This window comes from Bubalus bubalis, chromosome 24, assembly GCF_019923935.1.
Source record: "Bubalus bubalis isolate 160015118507 breed Murrah chromosome 24, NDDB_SH_1, whole genome shotgun sequence".
NCBI lineage: Eukaryota > Metazoa > Chordata > Mammalia > Artiodactyla > Bovidae > Bubalus > Bubalus bubalis.
Window position 1 is genome coordinate 11,434,866 of NC_059180.1, and position 15,475 is coordinate 11,450,340.

Genomic DNA, 15,475 nt, shown 5'->3' on the forward strand with positions numbered 1-15,475 from the left:
CTCTACATTTTAGAGTGCTTTCTTTACTTGGATAAGGAAGAAGAAAGAAATGTTAAGGATTGCTTTGAAATAGGTCCATTTTGTAGAGTTTAAACTTGGGCAAAGGATAGAACAGCTTAGTGTCCGATATTAAGTAATGTTCCTAGAGTCCTAGAACTAGGTCCTAATTCCAGCTTTCCCACTTGGTACTTACGTGACCGTGGGGAAAGTTACTTAGTTTCTGCATTTGTAAAATGGGGGATAGTAATAGCACCTGCTCTAGGGTGGTTGTGAGAAATATGCAGTAAATACATGTAGATCTTTTCTCTCAAGGACCAGCTTGCAATACATGCTCTTTAAATGTTAGTTGATGTTATTCCTGGCTTTCTCAGAAGTCATTGGCAGTTTTGAGGCTTCACAGGATAGGCTGGCAAAACCAAGGCTTTTCTGCTTGCTGTGTCAGAAAGTGACTTGGTGCTAGAAATGATTCAGTGGGTAGGGGTGGACTCGAGGAAGCTTCAGTACCCCAGTCCACTGGCCTTACATATGAAACAGCTCATTACACTCTCATGGTAGTTCAGTGAAATGGACAAGGAGTCTCAGTCTGCCTCCTCAGGCAGCTTCAGAAGTCAAGCTGAGCTTCTCAGAGTATCTGGGATCACCTGGGAAGAGGATAGATGCCTGCAGCACAGTGGTAGGGGATGGTGGTTGGGACCCAAGAGGAAACAACAGAAGCAGTTGATCCTAGCAAGCAGGAGAGGGGTCTCCAAGGAATTTCTGAGTGTCAGTCAACAAGGGAGCTTGGTGATGATGGCGAAAAGAAATCTCTCAACTGGAGGAGTCAGACCACCTTGGACATCACCCCTGACCTGCCACCAATATTGTATGTTACATCCCCATGGGTGAATCCTGTTTCCTTGCTGACCATCAGTTTCTTTGCTGTAAAATGATCAGACGATTTCCTGACTGCTTTTCTACTCTAGACTCCGTGATTTCACCACTTCATGGCTTTTAAGAACTGTTAGAGGCAGGACTGTTGCAGAACACCCTGCTGTAGACTTTGGTCTGTGCGAATCTTTAGTTTTGTTTTTTCGTTCTTTCAAAGAAGTTTCTGTTCAAAAGACCATGAAGCATTTCATCATTGGCCTTTGAGGGAGCTGTCTCTTTAATCTCTCACGTTTCCTTTTTTCCCCTACAAATGATATCCACAGGACTGCTGTTGTCTTCTGCTCTCTGGATCAGCACTTTTGCAGGGAAATGAAAACATTGCACTTTTAAAGGTGCAGAAAGCAAAAACTGTCGCATCAGGATTCAGGGTTACAGAATTGGTTAGCTTTCTGGTTTGTTTTGCTGAGCTGAAGGAAAAAGATTTGATTGAGCGCTACTGCTTAGGGATAAATATTAATAACCACAGAACTCCCCCAGTGGTAAATTTTTTGCCCTCTTTACAAATAATTTCAAGTCATCATCTAGGACTGGGATTATTATTGTCAACTATATACAAATCTGAGAAATGTTGAGTAAGTGGATGAAGGATGTGGTTGGAGAGAAACAACTGGTGGGGGTAAATATCTAGAGAGGACATCTGTTCTGCTTTCTTCATGTGTACATTATTATTTTATAACGTGTTCTTTTAGAAAAGATTTTATGTACTTATTTACGTTGTGGTGGGACTTTGTTGCTGCACTCAGGCTTTCTGTAGCTGCACTGAGCAGAGGCCACCCTCTAGTTGTGGTGCCAGGACTTCTTATTGTGGTGGCTTCTCTTGTTGCAGAGCACGGGCTATAGAGTGCAGGCTCAGTGGTTGTGGCACACGGGTTTAGTTGCCCGAGTCGTCTGGAATCTTCCTGAACTCTGCATTGGCAAGCGGATCCCCAGTCACTAGACCACCAGGAAAGTCCTGTAGCATTATTTTGAATTTTAATTTGTTACAGTTCAGATACGTAAGTATCTAGCAGCTGCCTCCTTATAACATCAGTTGATAAAAATAGTATTAGAAAAAAGTTGTCAAAAGAAGTAGAATTTTTTTTTAAACATTTTAAGAACTGAAGTTCTTTTCTGACATCTGATCTTATTTGTTAATTTTAGAATATCTCATTTTTTGACTGGACTCAGAAGTGGAAGCTCTCAGAGAGCCTCTGACTCTTGGCAATCTGTTCATGGCATTTTTCTTTGGCCTCTTTCATTCTCTTGGCCAAAAATTTAGCATATTCTGCAGCTTCTTCTTTATTTTTCTCAGTATGCTGTTTCTTCAGAGCAATATGCTGATGTTTGTGTTGCAGAACATGTGGAGTAACAAGATGCCAAATCCTGGGGGCTTTGGTCCTAGGTTTCTTACCTTCTTGGTTTAGGGGCTTTCTCACAACATACTGGCAGACTTATCTTTAGAGAGACTGATAAGTTTGTGGATTCTGCTAGCTCTTTTGGGCCCCAGGCGACGAGGCACAGTAGTATCAGTGAGTCCAGGAATATCCTCTTTTTTTCACAATGACCAAATTGAGAACAGTCAAATTGGCATCCAAGATGCAGCCCCGTACAGATTTGTGCTTTCTTTCTCCAGTCTTCCTTGGTCTGTAACAGAAATGCCCCTTTCTCAGTAGCAGAAGACTTGGCCGTGGGTCAAGATACCCTGCTTCACAGGGAAGCCCTGTTTGTCATTCCCACCACTGATTCGGACCATGTAACCCTTTCATTCTTCACCCACAGCACCAGCAGCAACTTCTGTGACCATACTCTTCTCATAAAAGGTATGAAGTGTTCATTCATCATCTGCTCAATGAGTTTTTGGCCGCCAGTGGCAAGGAAAGAGATGTTCAGCTTCATTCTGAAGCGGCCAACTGCCTCTGAGATGCAGTGAAAAAAGAACTGAAGTGTTTTTAAACTTTGATATTCCAAAGAGAAGAATTGTTAGGTTTGGTTTGAGAGTTCCCAGTAATACCCAAGTTGATCTTTACCACAGACTTAAAATACACTCATGTACAGTTCTTTGGTTTGTTTTTGTTTTGTCCTCTGTCTCAGCTGACTTTAGGGGAAAGGTGGTATGGTATAGTTATTAATTTACATGTAAAATCAATAGAAATATACCAAACACTAGCTGTATACCAGAATTTACCACCATTAAAATAGATGGTCCCCTCTGCTCTCATGAAGTCCACCTGAGTAAGGTACAAAAGTTTGAAAAGTAAGCATAATTGTCTCGCAAACAGAGAGAGAAGAGTATGATAGGCATGCTGTTATTTCCAGCAGATTGCCTACCACATAGGCTTCATATGCTAGAAGTGCTCATTAAGTACTGGGAGAGGATAGAAGAGGGGGCATTTGCAGCTTGGAGAGAGATCAGAGAAACCTTCACGAAGGAGGTGATGTGACAATGATATTTCAAAAGACAGGAAAGAGTATCCATGTAGATGGGTAGGGTTGACGTTCCAGGGAGAGAGACTAGCCTGAGGAGGTACCTGCCTCCTTTTCAGGTCCTGAAAGTAACTAGGTACAGTGTTGCTGGAGGCCTGGGTTTATGTTAAGGGTAGCGGCAAATGAAAGGCAGAGTGCAGGCTCTTTGAGGACTGTCTGAGAAGATTTGAGAAGATTTGAGAAGATTTGAGAAGGTGTGTTATGGGAGTTGTATTTTGGAAAGAGTTGCTAGTTCTCCCAGATTTCAGTGTTTCCTGAAATAGATGTACTTTGTAATGTGGAAGTACCACGATCAGATCAGTTCATCAGTATCCCACTGCCATACATGTATGTGCAAAATTTGGGCAGCAAGGTGTAGTATGTAGGGTGTTATATGAAAATACAGGATACACACACATACAGTGTTAGTTTGGACAAGAAATCATTGTGATGCTGGTTGATGGAGAGCACAAATGAGGAAAGGGGTTAGGGAGAGATGTTGGAATCGCCCCGCCCCCTCTACCTCCCACTCCCTGCAGGGGTCCTCAGTTTATCGATAACTACAAGTTATAATCACTTGGGGGTCATAAACTTCTTTGGTACAGTTTGCATGTAGTAAAATGCACAAACCTAAAGTGTGCAAACCAGTGAATTTTGACAAATAGGCATATGCCAGCCCAGTTCGAGAACAGTCATCACCTGAAACATTACTTAGTCCTCACCTCTAGTCTTCTCTTCTCGTTCCTGCCACTGTTCTGATGCCTATCATCACAGCTGCTCTTGATCTTCATAAAAATGAAATCATATAGTGTGTACTTTTGTGTGCTTGGCTTCTTTTGTTAGTATTTTTGAGGTGGTTCTATGTTGTTGTATGACTCAGTTCTTCTTTTATTGCCAGTAGTCTTCTGTTGTTAGATATGCAACTATTTGTTTAACTGTTTCTCTTTTGGTGGGCATTTGAGTTGTTTCTTTTGACTGTTGTTAATAAAGCAGTGTTGTATAAAGGTTGTTGTTGTTTTGTAAACATAGGTCCTAGATTGCTGGTTTGCATAGATTCCTAGGAGTGAAAATGTTGGGTCATAAGGCATGTACATGTATTTAACTTTGTAAGAAATTGCCACAGTTTTCCAAAGTGGTTGTACCAGTTTACACTCCCACCAGTATTGCACAAGAGTTCTTGTTAATCCATATCTTCAAAAATATTTTGTGTTGCTAGTCTTTTTAATTGTAGCCATTGTAGTGGGTATAAAATGGTGATCTCATTATGTTTGAATTTGCATTTTCCTAATGACTAAGTGGTATTGAACACTGTCTTCTGTGAGGTGTTTGTTCAAATCTTTTGACCATTTAAAGTTGGATTGTCTTTTTATTATTGATTTATAGGAGCTCCTTATGTATTTTGGTACAAGGCTCATGTCAGATATATGTAATATGAATGCATCTTCTGGTCTGTGGCTTTAGGCATCATTAGGCAATTTCCTAATGGTATCTTTATGAGCAGGAATTTTAAATTTTGATTAAGTTTAGTCTATCTTATTTTCCCCTTGTATGTTTGAGTCTTGTGTGTCATCTCTAAGAAATCTTTACTTAACCTAGGTTATGTTTTCTTCTTTGCATTTATATTTTGGTTTATGTTTTATCTGATTTTTGTGTGTGATGTGAGTTAGGAGCCAAGGTTCATGTTTTCCCCTTACATTTATCCAGTTGTTCTAGCATTATTCTTTGAAATCACTTTTCTTTTACCAGTGAATATCCTTGGTGCCTTTGTTGGAAATCAGTTGTCTTTTTAAGTCTGTTCCTGCTTATGTCTATTTCTAGACTCTCTATTCTGCTCCATTGACATATTGTCTTTCTCCTAATACCCTTGTCTTGCTTATTGTGCTTTTAGACTCTAGTAAGTATTGAAATGAAGTAGTGTGAATCCTCCTACTTTGTTCTTTTTCAAGATTGTTTTGACTATTCTAGCTTCTTTGCTTTTCATATAAAATTTTAGAATAAAAAGCACGTGGGGTGCTTTATAAGAAATCCCTTTGATACTCAAGCCATATTCCATGGCAATTAAATCAGAATCTTTTGGAGGTTGAATCCAAGTATTTGTCAAAACTCACTAAGTTATTCCAAATGCAGCAAAGATTGAGTACTAATGTGCTAATGGGATTTTAATATGTTACCCTAAAAAATAAATTCGGTAGTAGATTACTGGAGTGGAATGCATGTGTAGGAGTTCAAGTGGACCCCCAAATGGAAGAGATTGTCAGTGCTTATGGAGAGAGGGAGACTTTAATAGACATGATGGAAAGGTAGTAAAAGCAGCATGGTCTAGGCAGTTCTCTCTCCTGGGGGACATGCAGTCCCCTCGCTGGGATCTCCTCACCTTTACCCTAAAAACCAAAGACTCCAAATCTAAGGAATGCCCTTGGTTGCTAAAGCAGGTAAAACACATTATTCTATAGAGCAGCTTTCTCCTTGATTAGGGAAATGTTTGTGAAATCTGCATAATAATGAACTGGGTAGGCACCTTCTGAAATGATTGTGTGTGTGGGTTTTTTTTTTTTTTGCTTTTTTGGAAGGTTTTATGTCTTTTTAAATTCTAATGTTTTATGAAAGCACTGATTCATCTATTCTTACCATAAGTAGGGTAGTTTTGTCAGAAGTTCTGCCTCCCTAAAAGGCTTTAAAGAAAAAAGGGACAAAAAGTTGCAGTCAAATAATGCTGTTCTTTGGGAACATATAAGCTATGTGGGCTGGTAGGTGTTTGCTTGTGGCTTTTTTTTTTTTTTTAAATAAATACATTTTCCTTCTTGAAGAGGGTTTGAAGCTAGTCAGCTGAGTCCCTCTTTCTGAAATACACGTTCCCTAAACGTCTGTAGAGAATTAATTTCAGTCATCGCTGGCAGAGCTTTAATCTCAACTTTCTGCTCAGTGTTACGGAAAATCCTCTCTAGAAAATAGCCAGTATCTACCTGCTATGGATTGTTAAGAAATTCAGATAAACATTTGATTTTTGAGTGTTTTCCTAGTAGAAACAGCATGAAAAATCCTTTGGTGAGCTGGATTTTACAGTGCACACAAAAAGCAAGTATTGATGATATATTTGTATTTTTGTATGTGTGACATGTCAGTTGTACTGTTTTCTTATTTCTAAATAGATTTCAAATATGCCATGTCCAACTCCAAACCTCAATTCTCTGTGAGGGGTGAGATATCTTAGACAAGAAAGAGCTTTGGTGTTAGCAAACTTATAACTCCTTTGTGAATACACACACACACACACATATGCACAAACATATTCTCTTCAAGGCAGGGAGTCCGGTGGGCAGAGGATAGGAGTAGAGCTGCTTCACTTTCTCTATTTACCATTATATTTAACAATACATATTTCTTTTATTAATAATTTTGTAAAGAGGGAGAAACGTTCACTGACTCCTGTTGAAGAAACCTTCCTCTGCCCTGCTTATTTATACTTTGGCTATGCTGGGTCTTCGTTGCTGCGCTCAGGCTTTCTCCAGTCGCAGCAAGCAGGGTCTGCTTTCTAGTTGCGGTGTGAAGGCCTCTCATCGTGGTGGCTTCTCCTGTAGTGCAGCATGGGCTCTAGGGCCAATGGGCTTCAGTTATTGTGGTGCATGGTCTTAGCGACTGCAGTGTGGGGTCTTTCAGACCAGGCATCAAACCCGTGTCCCTTGTATTGCAAAGGAGATTCTGAACTACTGGACCACCAGGGGAGCCCTTTTTTTTTCCTTTTTCAGAGATCAGATCAGATCAGTCGCTCAGTCGTGTCCAACTCTTTGCGACCCCATGAATTGCAGCACGCCAGGCCTCCCTGTCCATCACCAACTCCCAGAGTTCACTGAGACTCATGTCCATTGAGTCAGTGATGCCATCCAGCCATCTCATCCTCTGTCGGCAGCTTCTCCTCTTGCCCCCAATCCCTCCCAGCATCAGAGTCTTTTCCAATGAGTCAACTCTTCGCATGAGATGGCCAAAGTACTGGAGTTTCAGCTTTAGCATCCTTCCTTTCAAAGAAATCCCAGGGCTGATCTCCTTCAGAATGGACTGGTTGGATCTCCTTGCAGTCCAAGGGACTCTCAAGAGTCTTCTCCAACACCACAGTTCAAAAGCATCAATTCTTGGGTGCTCAGCCTTCTTCACAGTCCAACTCTCACATCCATACATGACCACAGGAAAAACCATAGCCTTGACTAGACGAACCTTTGTTGGCAAAGTAATGTCTCTGCTTTTGAATATGCTATCTAGGTTGGTCATAACTTTCCTTCCAAGGAGTAAGCGTCTTCTAATTTCCTGGCTGCAGTCACCATCTGTAGTGATTTTGGAGCCCAGAAAAATAAAGTCTGACAGTGTTTCCACTGTTTCCCCATCTGTTTCCCATGAAGTGATGGGACCGGCTGCCATGATCTTCATTTTCTGAATGTTGAGCTTTAAGCCAACTTTTTCACTCTCCACTTTCACTTTCATCAAGAGGCTTTTGAGTTCCTCTTCACTTTGTGCCATAAGGGTGGTGTCATCTGCATATCTGAGGTTATTGATATTTCTCCCAGCAATCTTGATTCCAGCTTGTGTTTCTTCCAGTCCAGCATCTCTCATGGATTGCCATTTCCTTCTCCAGGGGATCCTCCCAACCCAGGGATCGAACCCAGGTCTCCCGCATTGTGGGCAGATGCTTTACCTTCTGAGCCACCAGGGAATTTTTTTCTTTTTAAATACCTTTATTTCTAGGATTTGTCTGTAAGGCAGACTTCAGTTTTACAGTGGTAGAATCCTAGCAAATAATTTTCTCTTTTGTTTAACATTTGAAAAGTGATTTCCTATGTTGCCTTACCAACTTAATTAATCATTTCTATAACTGTGTAATAGTACATCAGCTTGTGCCATTATGTTCTTCTAATGCTGGACATTTAAAATTTTGTACTGTTGTACCACAAAGAGCTTATTTTTACTATGTAGGATTCCCTTCCTTAATTTCTTTGATAGATTCTCTGTTGTAGAATAACAAGAGGGTGGCCTTTTGTTTTAAGGGTTTTTTTTTCAGTATCTACTATCTTTATTGGAGAAGGAAATGGCAACCCACTCCAGTATACTTGCCTGGAGACTCCCCATGGAGAGAGGAACCTAGTGGGTTACAGTCCATGGGTCGCAAAGAGTTATACACGAGTGAGTGACTAACCACAGCACTATCTTTATAGTGTATACTGTTTTTAAACTGTAGCCTGTCATCAGCAATATAAAGTATACTTGCCTTACAAATATAATTATTTACATTTTTTGAGATAAAAAGGTATTAAATTTGTTTCATAACTGTATCTCTAAAAAGTGATCAGATCAGATCAGTTGCTCAGTCATGTCCGACTCTTTGCGACCCCATGAATCGCAGCATGCCAGGCCTCCCTGTCCATTACCAACTCCCGGAGTTCACTGAGACTCACATCCATCGAGTCAGTGATGCCATCCAGCCATCTCATCCTCTGTCGTTCCCTTCTCCTTTTGCCCCCAATCCCTCCCAGCATCAGAGTCTTTTCCAATGAGTCAACTCTTCGCATGAGATGGCCAAAGTACTGGAGTTTCAGCTTTAGCATCATTCCTTCCAGCTATGCTTCTAAAAAGCTATGCTTGCCCTTTATTTTTGTGTATTAACTGAACTCCACTTATGTTTGCCTTTTACTGGTTTTTAGATCAAAATTTTTTCTTAACTGATGTGAACTTTTAATGTTTTATGTATGTGTGTATGTGTATATGTATATATACACACATATATATTAATCCTTTGCAATATTTGTCATGAATACTTTATCTGGCTTATAAATTTTTATTTTAGTTTTTCATTATAGAAAAGGGAATTCATTAGGTTGAAGTTTTGTTTTCTTTTTTTTGACTGCTTCTAGCATGCAGTCCTAGGATGAACAAATTCTTGTCATCCTTTCAAAGATCTAACACCAATTTTGTTTTTTACCCGTTAATATTTCTTATGGTTTAATTAAAAGGCGTTTCATGGATCCATTTGATTTCTGTTGGTTTATGTACCCTCTTCTCAGCTTCATTACAGTGAGGACACTTGGGTTAAACCAGGAGCTTGTGTTATTCACGAGCCTTGGGAGAGGAATAGAAACAGTCAGAATTCCTATCTCAGCTTCTGGTAATGTCTACAAGTCTGTGTTTACTCATCTATAAAGCTGGGATGAGAATAACAAATGTACAGAGAATTTCCTTTTAATGCACTTAAGCCTTCTCTTAAGCACTGTTAAGAATCTCAGCTATAAGTGTTTAAATACCAAATAGCTGTAACCTTTGATTGAATGTGTGTACCATCATTTCTTGGATTTTTCTCAGTAGTTAGAGATCACATGGGATCTTTGGAGTTTTTTGAAGCTAACCCCCGCCCTTATTATTTGTGGATATTAGGGACCTGGGTATAGAAAAACCTGCAAGTTGAGGATGTCCATCAGAAATATATAGTATGTGCCCCAGATCTGAGTACTTCGTGAGGACTTTGGGGATGCTATAACAAAAATGACTTGGGGAAATAGAAACACTAGAGGCAGTACATATAAGCGGCCTGAAAACACAGGCTTTGACAGAAAGACTTGTTTAACTTAGAGGTACCACTTACTTATGTGACTTTGGATAAGTAATTTTAACCTCTCTAACCTCAATTTCCTCAGTTATAAAATGGAAATAATTTTGGTGAGCCATTTAATTAAGTAAGAAAATGTATGTGAAATGCTCAACATGGTGCTTGACCCACAGGAAATGCCGAGTAAATTGTAGCTGGTTTTACTACCTTTATCAACCTAATCTTTATGTAACATTCATCACCTCTGGAGCCCTTTAATGTGGTGGTTTTCATTTGTGAATCTGGGTGCTTTATATAGAATGGATTTTTAAATGTTCCATGGAGTTTTTACTTGTCACCTCAAGAGGTCATTTCCTTTTAGGTACCTACACAGCTGTGTACACTTAGTTGGCCTTTGTGATGTATCTTTATGCCAGTGTCGTCTTACCCAAATTTAACTCTAAAACCCTGTGTGAGTACAAAGGTATCTTACTTAGCTGGGTTGTCCTTGTACACAGCACTGTGACACAGGGTCCAGACCCTTCAATATTAGAGCTTTAGCTCTACAGTTTATTATTTAAGTGACTTTAGGCAAGTCAGTCTCTGGCTTGCCAAGGCCACCCTTTCCTTATTTGTAAAATAGGAAACAGGTTCTTCGTGAGGATTACTTTAAGTGATGTGCTAAGACGTGCTTTGCATAACAAATTGCAATCCCCCCCACCCCCCATACCTCATTGTGCCTAGCTCAATAGTGTTGAGGCTTAGAAAGTATATGTTCTTTAGGGTTGGAGAGAGATGTGGAGGCAATGGACACAATTCTTAACTTCAGTATTAAGATATGTTCATTGAAAAAGTGAGAATTGTTCTTTGGGGGCAAGTTGTCATGCACGGTGCTATGGCATGCTCATTAAGACCCTCATACCTTGCCTTGAAGTGTTTGTTTCTTGCTATTGTAAAGATGGAGCGTAGTTCCACATAGGTTCTCAGAGCAGGTTCAGTGATTGAACCCTACCTCAAGGAAATAAACTTAATCTATAATAAGTAAATATGGCTTTTGGAGTGTGATCTGTGTGGTCAGTCTGGAGGGATACGTATATGGAGGCTCAGTAAATACTGGGATGCTGGCTCTGTGGAAGACTGACTGAATCAGCCTCGTTTCCCTTAGAATTTCTTTTCGTGGTCGACCACAGGTGTATTTCTTTGTGTCCTGTGTGTTCTCAGTTTATATACATATATATTTCCAGTTTGATTTTTAGAAATGATGATGTTGAGGTTTTGCCTGTGGTCAAATGTAGGAGATGCAAGTTTGATCTCTGGGTTGGGAATATCCCCTGGAGAAGGAAATGGCAACCCACTCCAGTGTTCTTACCATTAAAATCCCATGGACAGAGGAGCCTGGTAGGTTCCATTGGGGTTTGCAAAAGAGTCAGACATAACTGAGGGACTGAGTGATTTCAATAGACAAGGCCCAAACATTAGGTTTCCATTTCTCTCTTGAACAGAAAGTACTCATAGAGAAAAAAAAAAAAGCGAAGATATTTAATAAAAAAATTTCTTTGTTCATTTTGGAAAGTGCTACCTTCATTCATCCCCTAAGAGACAACTTATTATATTCTGACAGTATCACTGAATAGTCCCAAGAAAGTATGATGCTTCAATATAAATTTATTTTTCTTGGCACAGTTTTTGTTCTTAATATTTGTGCCTAAAGGAAGAGGATGTTGTTTCTCACGGGGCAGAGAAGTCCTGGTGTATAGAGAACGGTGAGAGTGCTATTTCCTTGAATATAGATTGGGCTTTAGTTTCCATTTAAGGATGTCTCTGGGAAGAACAAAGACAGTTCTACTTAGCAGCTTGGGTTTTGCTAATTATGGAGGGCCGGATGTGTTTTCATCTAGTCTGTTCTGCCTGGTCCTCTTTATACTTTTGGGAGGTGGGGAGTTGGCTTTGGTTCAGTGAGGTGCCCACAGGTGACGTGTCATTTCCCTCCCAAGATGGTAGAGATGACAGGCTTTCAGATAATAGCTGTTGGGGACTAGGGCATAGGAATCCTTGGCATTCCCATCAGTGTCGTCACTGGGTGGCAAATTTGATAACAGAACAGAGAGGAAAACTGTTTTTGTAAAGCTGTGATGTAGTCCCTATGTGATTAACTCTTTGTGGCCTTTTAAGTATAGAAGAAATTTGCATTAGGAACTTTAAACGTAAGAGTCTTTGATTTTATGAAGTCTATAAAAGTGATGACCAGTTGTCAATATTTTGACCATATTTCCCAGGTGTCCCCTCAGCCCAGTTGGTAAAGACATTTGAATGTGGTGACCCTAGTGGAACCTTTTCTGAGAAGGGAGTAGTCAAGGCTGCAGCCTGACACCATTTAAAAAAAATATCTGGGTAGCAGAAGAGAGCACCCTATTGGGATGTTTTTAAAAAGTTAAAAAAAAATTAAAACAATATCCATGAAACTTTGCTACATCGTGTAAACAGCAGACAGTGTTAAGGACGAGCCTCACAGATAAACTACCATCAGCATCGCCAGAGTGGCTGTATCGTCCTTTTCTTGCCCCAGTCAGCAAAGTGTTCCTAGACTTTGGTACCAGGGAGTTTCTCAACATTCACTGTTGTTAAAACACAGTTCCTGTGGTTTGTTTATCTTCTTTGGGGTTCCTTAGCAGCAAATTCCAAACCACTCACTTTTTTTTCCAGTAGTATTAATGTTCTAACAGGGGCTATACATTATATTAAAGTAAGGATAGTTCTCCACGGGAAGGCTGTTTTTTAAATGAGACTTATTCAACCTCTTTTTAGCTGGTGTTTCATTACCACCAAGGATTTATAATGCAATAGCTCTGAGGCGAAGCTGGTAAGAATGCCAGCTTCGCTAATATTTAGAGTCATAAAATTCTGGATATTGGACAAGCTCTTAATTACTCTGAATCCGTCTTTGTCTTAATAAAAGTTGGATTGTACCCACTAAAACAAGATGGCTGTGTTTGCATTAATCTCCAAATGTAGGTTAATACCTTTTTAAAAGCTGTCTCTTAGACAAGAGACTTGAAAATTAATTCCCCATTTTCAGCTTAAAATGAAGAGCTCTTCCTCGTGTGGAGTTTGAAGGGCTGCCATTTTTCTGATGTTGTAGATCAGGTGCCAATAATAACTGTCTGTTCCTCTCCATTTTTTTTTTTTTAAAGGTCTTAGGTAAGGGGAGAAAGTGTCTTCTGGTGCTGGTGCTGTGGACTTCTTTTTTTTTCAATCTGCTTCAAAGTAATTAGATTGAGTCCTGTTTTCTCCATAGAGTTTGAATCACTGGGGATGAGGGACCTAATGAAGGTCTACATAGTGGGAATCCTGTTATACGTCATGGCTGGAGAAATCTGGGCTTTATATATACCATTGTGACCGAGCTAGATATTTTAAGTTTTTTGTTGTTGTTGTTCTGTAATGTCTTAAGTACTTACATACTGGGAGGTTTTGCTGTAATGGTAGTTTCTTAACTGACTTCTTCAAGTGCAATACAGAAAATTCTTTTCCTTTTTTCTTTAAAGTCTCCAGAGTATCTACTGCTATGAAACCACTTAGTACCACTAATTCCAGGATTCGTTTCAGTGCTACAGATGGTCAGTGAGATTATAAGGGCTTTGAGAAGATTTTTATATAAATTGAGATCTTCTCAGTTGAGAGTCTCTGTCTGAGACACTGATTTTTCTTCTCTGCTTCCAAATGCAGGGGTCTCCAGTGTGTTCTATTAACCAGATTCTACTTTGATTATCAGTGGGGCTTGGGGCAGAGGGAACTCGTGACAGGTTTAAGGAGAAGTAGAAACCAATGTACTGTAATCAAATGAGAGGAAACAAGTCATAAAAAAATCTTCCTCTTGTTAAATGTGCAGGTGTTGAGAGTATTGTTTTTCTGTATTTCAGTCTTCTCATTTTATAGACATTTTAGTAATAAAATACTTACGTAATAAATAACCATATGCAGGTTATATTAACTGTGCAGACTCCTAGACATCTCCCCCTGGAAATTCTGATTCAGCAGGTCTGGGATAGGACCCGGAAATCTGATTCTTAACAACCAAGCACATTTGCTATTCAGACCACTCCGTTTTATCCTCCCAAAGCTCCAGGTTTTCATGGATAATTTGTAGAATACACTTTTCTTTTGTCAAAGCTTTCACCTGGTATGATTTTGTGAGGGGTCAAATAAGTAGAGCATTCTGCAAAAACTTTTTATGTAGGACAGTATCACTGCCCAAACAGACTCTTCAGTATAAGAATGAACTTTTTTGCCAACCCAGTAACTTTTACATCAGTAATAATGGTAAAGGAATAAGGAGGCATCTTAATGGGCAGATACCCCAAATCTGTCATTGTGAATGGTGGAACTGGGGTGTCAGGCCTGAGGAGAAGAGGAGGTAACCCAGGTGCTCTCTTCAAACTCTTGGAGAGTTATCGTATGGAGGAGGGCTTGCACTTCTGGCGGTCCCCCCAGAGCAGACCTGGGACTAACAAGTGGATGGTAAACAGAAGAAATAAGTGTCATAGAGGAGACCAGTGGACCCGCAACCTTCATGACATACTGCTTTGACTTCAGATTATTTGTAGCCTGTGGAACTATTATTTTCTGATTTCAGATTTCCAAAGAAATCTGACTTAGGCAGCCGGGTAATCAGAGAAGGAGAATGGAGGTGCTCAAGTGGAAGCAGGCTGAGAGGCAGCTTAAGCCTCTCTCCTCCCTGAAGCTAGTGGGACCCTTCCCTAGAAGCTTGGAGCTGCCTGCACTGCGGTGAATTCTCGTCAGTGAAGGGGGCTGTGCGGGTGTCCCCTTCTCTGCCCCAACAGGATGTTGGTGAGCTCTGAGAGGTTCGCTGTTATAGATAGTAGCATAGGTGTGACTCGGAGGGTGGGGCTTAGTGAAGTGTTGGTTTAATGAAAGCACTGGAGGAAATCTGGATCTCGCTTTCAGGACTACTGAATGAGTGATTGCTAAGATCCTTTCTGACCCAGAAAGTCTGTGGTGTCTTCCTTGAAGATTAACTCTCAGATCTCAGCATGAATGACTGAAGGATATAAACTCTGCGAGGGCATAGACTTTGTTTCTTTGGTGCTACATTTCCTGCACTTTAGAACACCACCTGTCATTAGTGGGTACTCAGTGAATATTGAATACATGACTATGTTGAAGAAAGTGAAATTTATCTAAGAGGATACATTGTCAACCTTCCCCCTCTCCCTTATAGTCCTGGAGATTTCTCTTTTAACTGCCAATCTGATTATCCATGCCATCCACCCTCACTCCATGGCTCTCATCTCCTCCTTCCCAAAACATGTTTGGCAAAGGAGAATAAGGAGATCAAAGAAATTGTGGTAAACCAAAGTCCCGTCAGGAAGAGAGTGAAATACCCCAGGTACACGAAGTGGGAAGCCTATTGGCTGATGATTTGACTTGGGTATTTCCTATGATTTTTCAGTTGTGGTATGTTCCTGTTCATGGAAAGAAGTGAGAATTTTTTGTAGGTTTATGGCCTAGATAGTCAGGATA

The 15,475-nt window shown here is 40.2% G+C and overlaps 1 protein-coding gene across 8 annotated transcripts in view; it reads left to right on the forward strand.

Annotated features, from left to right (window-relative positions):
• AUTS2 (activator of transcription and developmental regulator AUTS2) overlaps positions 1-15,475 on the forward strand; it is a 1,208,197-nt gene that overhangs the window by 116,881 nt on the left and 1,075,841 nt on the right. The window lies entirely within an intron of this gene.